Source organism: Zalophus californianus, chromosome 8 (assembly GCF_009762305.2).
Source record: "Zalophus californianus isolate mZalCal1 chromosome 8, mZalCal1.pri.v2, whole genome shotgun sequence".
NCBI lineage: Eukaryota > Metazoa > Chordata > Mammalia > Carnivora > Otariidae > Zalophus > Zalophus californianus.
In genome coordinates, this window is record NC_045602.1 from 14,251,571 (window position 1) to 14,260,918 (window position 9,348).

A 9,348-nucleotide genomic window follows, 5' to 3' on the forward strand; every position below is an offset into this window, starting at 1 on the left:
TACTCCCAGTCAGCGTTCAGGGTCACAATGAAGGAAAATGATCAATATATGCAAGCCTCAAGCCAGTTTTGAGAAAACATGCATTACCAGGGAAGGCTATAAATAAGTTTCTTTTCCCATGGTAGGCTCAGTTTTCATGACTCTGAAGCCAAGGAGGACATAAGGTATGACTGCCACCCTCTTTGGAGACATGAAGTTTGTGTGAGGGCTCTAGGGGCATTCATCATTTCTGTCTGTGAATTCTTAAGAGATGTGCAATTCAGTGAATTGGTGGTTCTGAGCTGGGAAATGGCTTTGAGATGGACCCCAGAGCAGTGGAAAGTCATTTTCCCCATGCCTGTGTTCCAGGAGGGAGACTTTGAACATGGGGACCTCCCTGGAGAAGTCAGGGCAACTGGTTACAATTGTTGTGACATTCCAGCACTTTCCACTATTTGGTATTCTATCGAGTGTCTGTGTGCACCCATGTACACATTTTGCACGTTGAAGGAAAAAAACAAAACTTGGTGGTTGAGGGTGTTGTTGCGTGTGGGTGTCTGGTAATCTTGGATTCAGATCACTTAGTAGCTGAGTGACCCATGCAACTACTTCCATCTTCTGTTTCCCCGTTGGTCACGTGGGGATGATGAAATCCATCCAATTTAGTTATCGGGAGGGTTACACAAAACGAAAATCACTTGACACAATACGTAGTAAATAGCAGGTGCTCTGTAAATGGTATCTATTGTTAATGTAGAAACAGGCTGTATTTATTTATTTGTTGTTTACTTATTTAATGACATTCCACCTTATCCCCCCCCCAACAAATTGGGGTAGCATACAGAGAACACGCTCCAACCCCAGCTACCGACTTTGATCAGAAGTCCATGCAATAGAGAGGAGAGAAACAAGAAGACAAGAATGAATAGGATGAAAAAAGTTGGCGACTGTAAAATCATTTGAAAAACATGCAGAGTTACAGACTTAAAAATATATACTATTTAATCATTTGTACTCTGACTTGTTAGTGGAGGGTTTTAAAGTAGTTTACAAAGATACGTCAGGACAGAATGAAAATAACTGTGGTATATGCATGCATGCCCAATGTCCTCAAAGGACTTTAACTTATAAGCTTAAGCAAATGCCAGGAAATTAATAATAATGAGAAAGAACAAAAATGAGTTAGCAGAAGAAAAATTGAATAGAGTCGAGATGCTAAGTGTGCGGTTTCTGTGCGCAGCGAGTGGCCCTGGTGTCTGTCCTGACCCTTTATCTCACATGCACGAATGCCGACGAGGGCAAGCTCGAGAACTTGAACGTGGTTTTCTGTAGCCATCTGGCTTTCCCTGCCTTGCTAGCAGTCGGCTCCTCTTCGGCTTCTGCCCCCAGCTCTCGACTTAGATTTCCCTGCGGTCCTGCTCCTGCCTTCTGGCTTGTGCCCCAAACCCTGTTCCCTCTGCTCTCTTGGGACTTTGGCTCAGGACCCCTCTAGCACCCTGTTCCTGGCCGTCCCATCTTGGTTTCATGGAATCCAAAACCCCATATGCACAGGGGCTGTCTGGGAGAATGGGACACACTGTACCCTCTGTCACCCCACACCCACCCTGACTGGTGACCTAGTCTGGTTTTGTCTTTTGCATATATGTGTGGTTCACCTGCTCAGATGTGGAGCCCAGCTTTGGGGCCTTTGCCTCTCCTGACTGCCTGTCAGGTCTGGGACGACTTTATGCACAGTTCGTGGTTTCTGTACGTCACTGGCTGGCTTGTCAATTTGCTGATGGGACACTGTGCAGGCATACTCAGGGAAATCACCAAGGACGCTCAGGTTTCTGCTCAATGAAATATTTAGACACAAGCGGTCCTGCTTCTTGGCTGCAAAACAGCATCATCCGCAACACCAGCAACAATAACAATAATATCTCCAATTTTTGAGCATTTTTGTGCCAGGCATTGTGTTAGACACGCTATACTCATTGTTACAAAATCTCATGAGTAGAGGATAATTGTTAGCCCCCCGCTACAAAGAACAAACTCAGGTACAGAGAGGTTAGATGATTTCTCCCAAGTCAAATAAGTATTAAGTTTAAACAGGATTAAAAACTGTCTTCCTGATGCAAAGGCCAGCTTTGCCCATGCCTCTGTACCTTCCAGTTCTGCTCAGTGGCACCCATGGCAGCTGTCTGGAAAAACTGGGAGGGGGGTATCTCCTTGGGGGTCCCTGTGTAACAAGTGCCTCAACCTCTCGACACTCCCTGTCTCCAAATAGCTTCTGAGGTCAGTGGTCATTCAAAATGAAAACATTTTTTGCAATACTAGTCACAATCGGTAGCCATTTATTTATATCTGTACCCATTCTGCCTTCTTTCCAGGCTAGGAAGGTCAGCCTTTCTCAAAGCGAGCCTCTTTACCTGTCAGTTTGTTTATATGTTTGTCATTCATTCATCACTCTATTTATTGATCATTCACTGGGTGCCAGAGCCCGCACTGGCCCTGGGGAATGGCCGGCCGTTCCTCGGCCTTTGACGCCAGTCCTTCTGCCTGCCTGCAGGACGTCCATCCATCTCTCACCCCCTGGTCTGTCCTTAATGCCCCCTCCTTTCCTCACTGTTCATTCCTATAAAACCACCCAAACTCTCTTCCATCCCCTTCTTTTTATCACCTTACCCTTTGCTTCTGAGCCAAGCTTCTAAAGAATTGCCATGACTCCAGCCTTCCCTGTCTTCCTGTACATCGACTCCCAGCCCCTGCGGTGTGGCTCCCCCTCTTACCCCACATTGGCCTCCTGGAACTGCCCTTATTGAATTCACTCTACTGCACACTTGAGTCCACACTGCACTGGCCTATCAGCCACACTGGGCAGCTTTGGTCCTTCCCTTGTTCTGGAATTATTCTTGCTGTCTTTGATCCTATTGTCTGGATTTTTGTTAATTTCTGAATGTTCTTTCTCTGTCTTCTTTAGGGGTTGTTCACTCTCTGCCCGGTACTTAAAGGTGGGTTCTGTGCAAGCTAACCTTTAGCTCACTGCTTTCCTTTCCCTGCATGTTCTTCCTGTGTGATCCCATTTCCATTTCAGGACTTTCTCCTGAGCTCCAGAGAGACAAAGCCATCTCCTGTGGAATGCCTGCATTGGGATGGCCCAGGGCAAGTCCCAAACTGAGCTCATCATCTCCTCAAGCTGACGATTCTTCTGTCCTGTTGGTTTCTGGGGATGGCAGCACCATCCCTAGAGTTACCCCAGCCAAAGGCCTGGAAGTCACTGCCCAGAGCTGCCCAAGCCAGGCCCTTCTTCCCTCCCTCCCTCCCTCCCTCCCTCCCTCCCTCCCTTCCTTCCTTCCTTCCTCCCTTCCTTCCTTCCTTCCTTCCTTCCTTCCTTCCTTCCTTCCTTCCTTCCTTCCTTCCTTCTTTCTTTCCTTCCTTCCATATTTCCCATGTCTTATGCTACTTACTGAAAAAATGAAAGTAAGCAAAAAACAAAAAACAAAATAACAAAACAAAGTCCCAGTGGGAAAGACTGACTTTAATCAAAGTACTGTAAAAAGAGGTGGAAACTGCATTTGTGATAAATGGTGGCACGAGAACATAAAATGAAATCTTTCCCACAGGAAGTGAGGTTTAAGTTGATATGGAAGGACAAATATGTGCCCCCTAGCTCAAGGGCAGAGGGCAGCTGCAAAGAGAACAGCATGTGCAAAGGCCCTGGGGAGTGGAAGCAAGTGCCCTGAAGGAACTGTGACAAATCTGGAGTGGCTGCCACACAGAACAGGGGGCCTGAGTGAGGCTGGGGAAGGGGGTCAGGACAGAGCTTGCAGGGCCTGGTGGGTCAGCTGAGTGGTTCTGGTCTTGATCCCACAAATACATGGGAAGATGTTATTTTCAGTTTTGTCTTACAGTGTGGAGAATGGGAAGAGAGGAGAAAGTGCCGTGTGAAGATGCTGGCTGAGACGCTTGGGATGATGGCAGCTTGTTAGTGTGCCCGATAACCATCAAGAACAGAGGGGGCTATAAGTCACTTTACAAAGAGTCAATCAATTTGTGTTGGAATAATTAAATTTACTTCTCTGAGGGGAGGAACCTGACTGTTCAGTTATGTGAGCTCCATTTCTTCCTCAGATCAAGGAAATTTGAGTTAATTTGCATCCTCCTGAGGAAGCTGCTTTGCTTCCACATAAGGCTGTTTCCTGCGATTCCTCCCAGGGCACTGGCCCCCAGCAGTCAGACTGCACAAGCCAGGAAGGTGTCCTGTTAGCAGTGCCCTCAGATCTTTATCCACGGGGATCAGCAGTGGCTCCCACAGACTGTGGAAGGCCCCCCTCCAGGAGTGACAGTGTCTGGGAGAGTGATGGTAGCCTCTTTTCTCCTTGGCCTTGGGGACCTCTGCCTGAGGCAGCTTCCTGTTTGCCCTGAGCCTTTGATGGCAGTGGCCCAGCTGGGGTCACATGCAGCCTGGGTTAAATGAGACCACTTTCTACTGCCAACTGGACTCGGGGCTTTAAAATTAATTATTATTTTTTTTTAAATCATTAAACTTTAGAACTGAACTATGGAATGAAGCTGGGATTTGAGTGTGAAATGCATTTGTGTCCCTGTGGCATCTCTTCCTCCGAGTTATGTGGACATGGCAGGTCGGGGGGCGCCCAGTAAATATTTGTTGAATGAAGTTGCAATGTATTCACCAAAATTCTAGGAGGCCTCATCTTGTAAGAAAGTCAGAGCAGAAAGTAGATAACAAAAGATATAGGGCATGCTGGGGAAAATCCTAACCATATGGAAAGATTTGGTGGACCAGTAGAGTCCCAGGCCAGGGATGGGGGTGTCACTCAGAAGGGTAGAGATTGGGTGCATTTGGTCGTGAGGGTTCTGTATGGAGAGTGAAAGATGCATTAGCTGCTCTGGATGATCCCATCTGGGGGAAGGCTATGTTCAAAGAAGATTTTAAAGACATTATTCTATGTGTTACCTTGGAGTAACTCCTCTAAATCCCTGCAAAACCTTCACTAAAGTTCAGTATGACTCTTCAAGGTCTTTGCAGTTAGATGGGTGTGTGATTAGATGGGTCAACAGGAAGAGGCATGCCTCAAGGAAACTGACACTTTGGTTTACAAATAAACAAAGGACAGTGTCTGGACTGCTTCCCGGTGCTGTGTTTCTGGTGGAATCTTGGGGTTGACCCCGAGCCTTGCCAGTATTGCAAGCTATTGGGGGAACAATCCGTACAGGGACTTCAAACGGAAATGTACATCGGCTCCTTTTGGGCTCCCCAAAATTCAGAGGCTGTCAGAATTGAAAGGCATTCTGGAGACCATTCAGCATTTTATAGATGGGGAAATTGAGGCTCACAAAAGAATATCCCTAATAACACAGAACTTCTCAAGGAAAAGCAAGAAGTCAAACTTGGTATTGTTGGGACAAGAGCTCATTTCTGTTTCGCTTCTTTTTCCCAGTTCTGCTGACTACCTTAGGTTCGGTAGCCTTGTTAACTTGAATTAGAACTCCCCATGTCTATTAAGAACTCCTTGGGTTGCAAACAACAGAAACAATTTCTAGCTAACTTAAGCCAAAGGCAGGGAGTCATTAGAAAACCCTGGGGAGACTCACAGATCCAAAGGAGGAGCAGAACACCAAACCGTGGGCGGATAGGACTCGGGCAGCGGTGCTGATCCTCCCTAGGGCACTCGCTGGCTCACTCCAGCAGCTGGAGTTTTGGACTCAGATTAATCATGCATTTCTTTCAAAATTTTTTTTCTTCCTCTTTTTACAATCTCAGTTGAAAGCATTTTTTTAAAATGATTTTTTTTTAAGGTTTTATTTATTTATTTGACAGAGAGAGAGCAAAACAGAGGGAGCATCAGTCAGTGAGAGAGGGAGAAGCAGGCTTCCCAACGAGCAGGGAGCCCTGACATGGGGCTCGATCCCAGGACCCTGAGATCATGACCTGAGCCAAAGGCAGACACTTAACCGACTAAGCCACCTCAGTTGAAAGCATTTTAAAGAACCCAAATTGCTACAACGGTTCTTGTCTCTTCAAAAGGATCAGAACTTTTTTTGATGACACAGATAATTTTGGCCACATGGATTAAATTTATTGAGTACTGTTACGGACTGAATGTTTGTGTTCCTCTAAGATTAGTAGGTTGAAACCCTAACCCCCAAGAATGTGATATTATTTGGAGGTGGGGCCTTTGGAACGTTTAGATGAGGTCATGAGGGTGGGGCCCCCATGACGTGATTGGTGCCCTTCTAAGAAGATAGCAGAGAGTTTTCACTGTCTCTGGCATGTGTGGGCACAGCAGGAGGGCGGCGCCCTGCAGACTAGGAAGAGAGTTCTCACCAGAAGCAGGAATTACCAGCACTTGCCAGATCTTGGACTTCCAGAACTGCGAGAAAAAAATATCTGTTGTGTAAGCCGCCCAGTCCGTGGTGTTTTGTTACAGAAGCCCAAGCGGACTGATAGAAGTACCCACTTGTGTGCAAATGATTGCACAGCCAGGCTCAGCTGATATGAAGGTGCTAGTTTAGTAAAGACTCCCCTAGCAAGAGACATTTTAGGGGATTTCTTTTGTAAGTAGAGATTGTCAAGAAAATGGAGTTGAAACTAAGATTTTGGCATTTTGCTTCTGAAACTCAAAGTACAGAAAGTTTTCTATAAATAGTACATACCTTAATATTTCATGTTTTTAACTGAGTTTATATTAACTTTCAATATACCTTTTTTTTTTAAACTCTTTAAGTGTATACAAATTCTGCATGCTAACAAATTATATTCCAGCAATGGAGCTGCAACTGATTGTGTGACCTTGGGGTAAATTACTTTGAAATTTTTAGTTTCTTCTGTGAAATGAGCGTATAGAGACTGAGCAGAACACAATGAAAATTTCTCTTATACTTCTCAGAAATTGCCAATTATGTGTCTAGTGATGGTTTCCCTCACTAGATTTTAAGCTTCTTGAAGGCAATATTTTACCCTGAGAACATCACTGGTCAAGCTTCAGTTGCTACCCAGGCTCTTAGGTCAGGATGGGAACAAATCAGTATCATTTTTTTTTAATAATTTTTTATTGGTATGTTAATCACCATACATTAATTCATTAGTTTTTGATGTAGTGTTCCATGATTCATTGTTTGTGCATAACACCCGGTGCTCCACGCAGAATGTGCCCTCCTTAATACCCATCACCAGGCTAACCCATCCCCCCACCCGCCTCCCCTCTAGAACCCTCAGTTTGTTTTTCAGAGTCCATCGTCTCTAATGGTTCGTCTCCCCCTCCGATTTACTCCCCTTCATTCTTCCCCTCCTGCTATCTTCTTTTTTTTTTCCTTAACATATATTGCATTATTTGTTTCAGAAGTACGGATCCATGATTCATCAGTGTTGTACAATTCACAGTGCTCACCATAGCACATACCCTCCCCAATGTCTATCACCCAGCCACCCCATCCCTCCCACCCCCCACCACTCCAGCAACCCTCAGTTTGTTTCCTGAGATTAAGAATTCCTCATATCAGTGAGGTCATATGATACATGTCTTTCTCTGATTGACTTATTTCACTCAGCAGAACACCCTCCACTTCCATCCACGTCGTTGCAAATGGCAAGATCTCATTCCTTTTGATGGCTGCATAATATTCCATTGTGTATATATACCACTGCTTCTTTATCCATTCATCTGTCCATGGACATCTCGGCTCTCTCCACAGTTTGGCTATTGTGGACATTGCTGCTATAAACATCGGGGTGCACGTAGCCCTTCGGATCCCTACATTTGTATCTTTGGGGTAAATACCCAGTAGTGCAATTGCTGGATCATAGGGTAGCTCTAGTTTCAACTGTTTGAGGAACCTCCATACTGTTTTCCAGAGTGGCGGCACCAGCTTGCATTCCCACCAACAGTGTAGGAGGGTTCCCCTTTCTCCACATCCCCGCCAACATCTGTCGTTTCCTGACTTGTTAATTTTAGCCATTCTGATGGGTGTGAGGTGGTATCTCATGGAGGTTTTGATTTGGATTTCCCTGATGCCGAGCGATGTCGAGCACTTTTTCATGTGTCTATTGGCCATTTGGATGTCTTCTTTGGAAAAATGTCTGTTCATGTCTTCTGCCCATTTCTTGATTGGATTATTTGTTCTCTGGGTGTTGAGTTTGATAAGTTCTTTATAGATTTTGGATTCTAGCCCTTTATCTGATATGTCATTTGCAAATATTTTCTCCCATTCTTCCGGTTGTCTTTTGGTTTTGTAGACTGTTTCTTTTGCTGTGCAAATCTTATTATCTTGATGAAATCCCAATAGTTCATTTTTGCCCTTACTTCCCTTGCCTTTGGTGATGTTTCTAGGAAGAAGTTGCTGTGGCCGAGGTTGAAAAGGTTGCTGCCTGTGTTCTCCTTTAGGATTTTGATGGACTCCTGTCTCACATTTAGGTCTTTCAACCATTTGGAGTCTATTTTTGTGTGTGGTGTAAGGAAATGGTCCAGTTTCATTCTTCTGCATGTGGCTGTCCAATTTTCCCAACACCATTTGTTGAAGAGACTGTCTTTTTTCCATTGGACATTCTTTCCTGCTTTGTCAAAAATGAGTTGACCATAGAGTTGAGGGTCCATTTCTGGGCTCTCGATTCTGTTCCATTGATCTATGTGTCTGTTTTTGTGCCAGTACCATACTGTCTTGATGATGACAGCTTTGTAATAGAGCTGGAAGTCCGGAATTGTGATGCCGCCAGCTTTGCTTTTCTTTTTCAATATTCCTCTGGCTATTCGGGGTCTCTTCTGGCTCCATACAAATTTTAGGATTATTTGTTCCATTTCTTTGAAAAAGGTGGATGGTATTTTGATGGGGATTGCATTGAATGTGTAGATTGCTCTAGGTAGCACTGACATCTTCACAATGTTTGTTCTCCCAATCCATGAGCATGGAACGTTTTTCCATTTCTTTGTGTCTTCTTCAATTTCTTTCATGAGTATTTTATAGTTTTCTGAGTACAGATCCTTTGCCTCTTTGGTTAAATTTATTCCTAGGTATCTTATGGTTTTGGGTGCAATTGTAAATGGGATCGACTCCTTGATTTGTCTCTCTTCTGTCTTGTTGTTGGTGTATAGGAATGCCACTGATTTCTGTGCATTGATTTTATATCCTGCTACTTTACTGAATTCCTGTACGAGTTCTAGCAGTTTTGGGGTGGAGTCTTTTGGGTTTTCCACATACAGTATCTTATCATCTGCAAAGAGTGAGAGTTTGACTTCCTCTTTGCCGATTTGGATGCCTTTGATTTCTTTTCGTTGCCTGATTGCTGTGGCTAGGACTTCTAATAGTATGTTGAATAGCAGTGGTGAGAGTGGACATCCCTGCCGCGTTCCTGACCTTAGGGAAAAGCTCTCA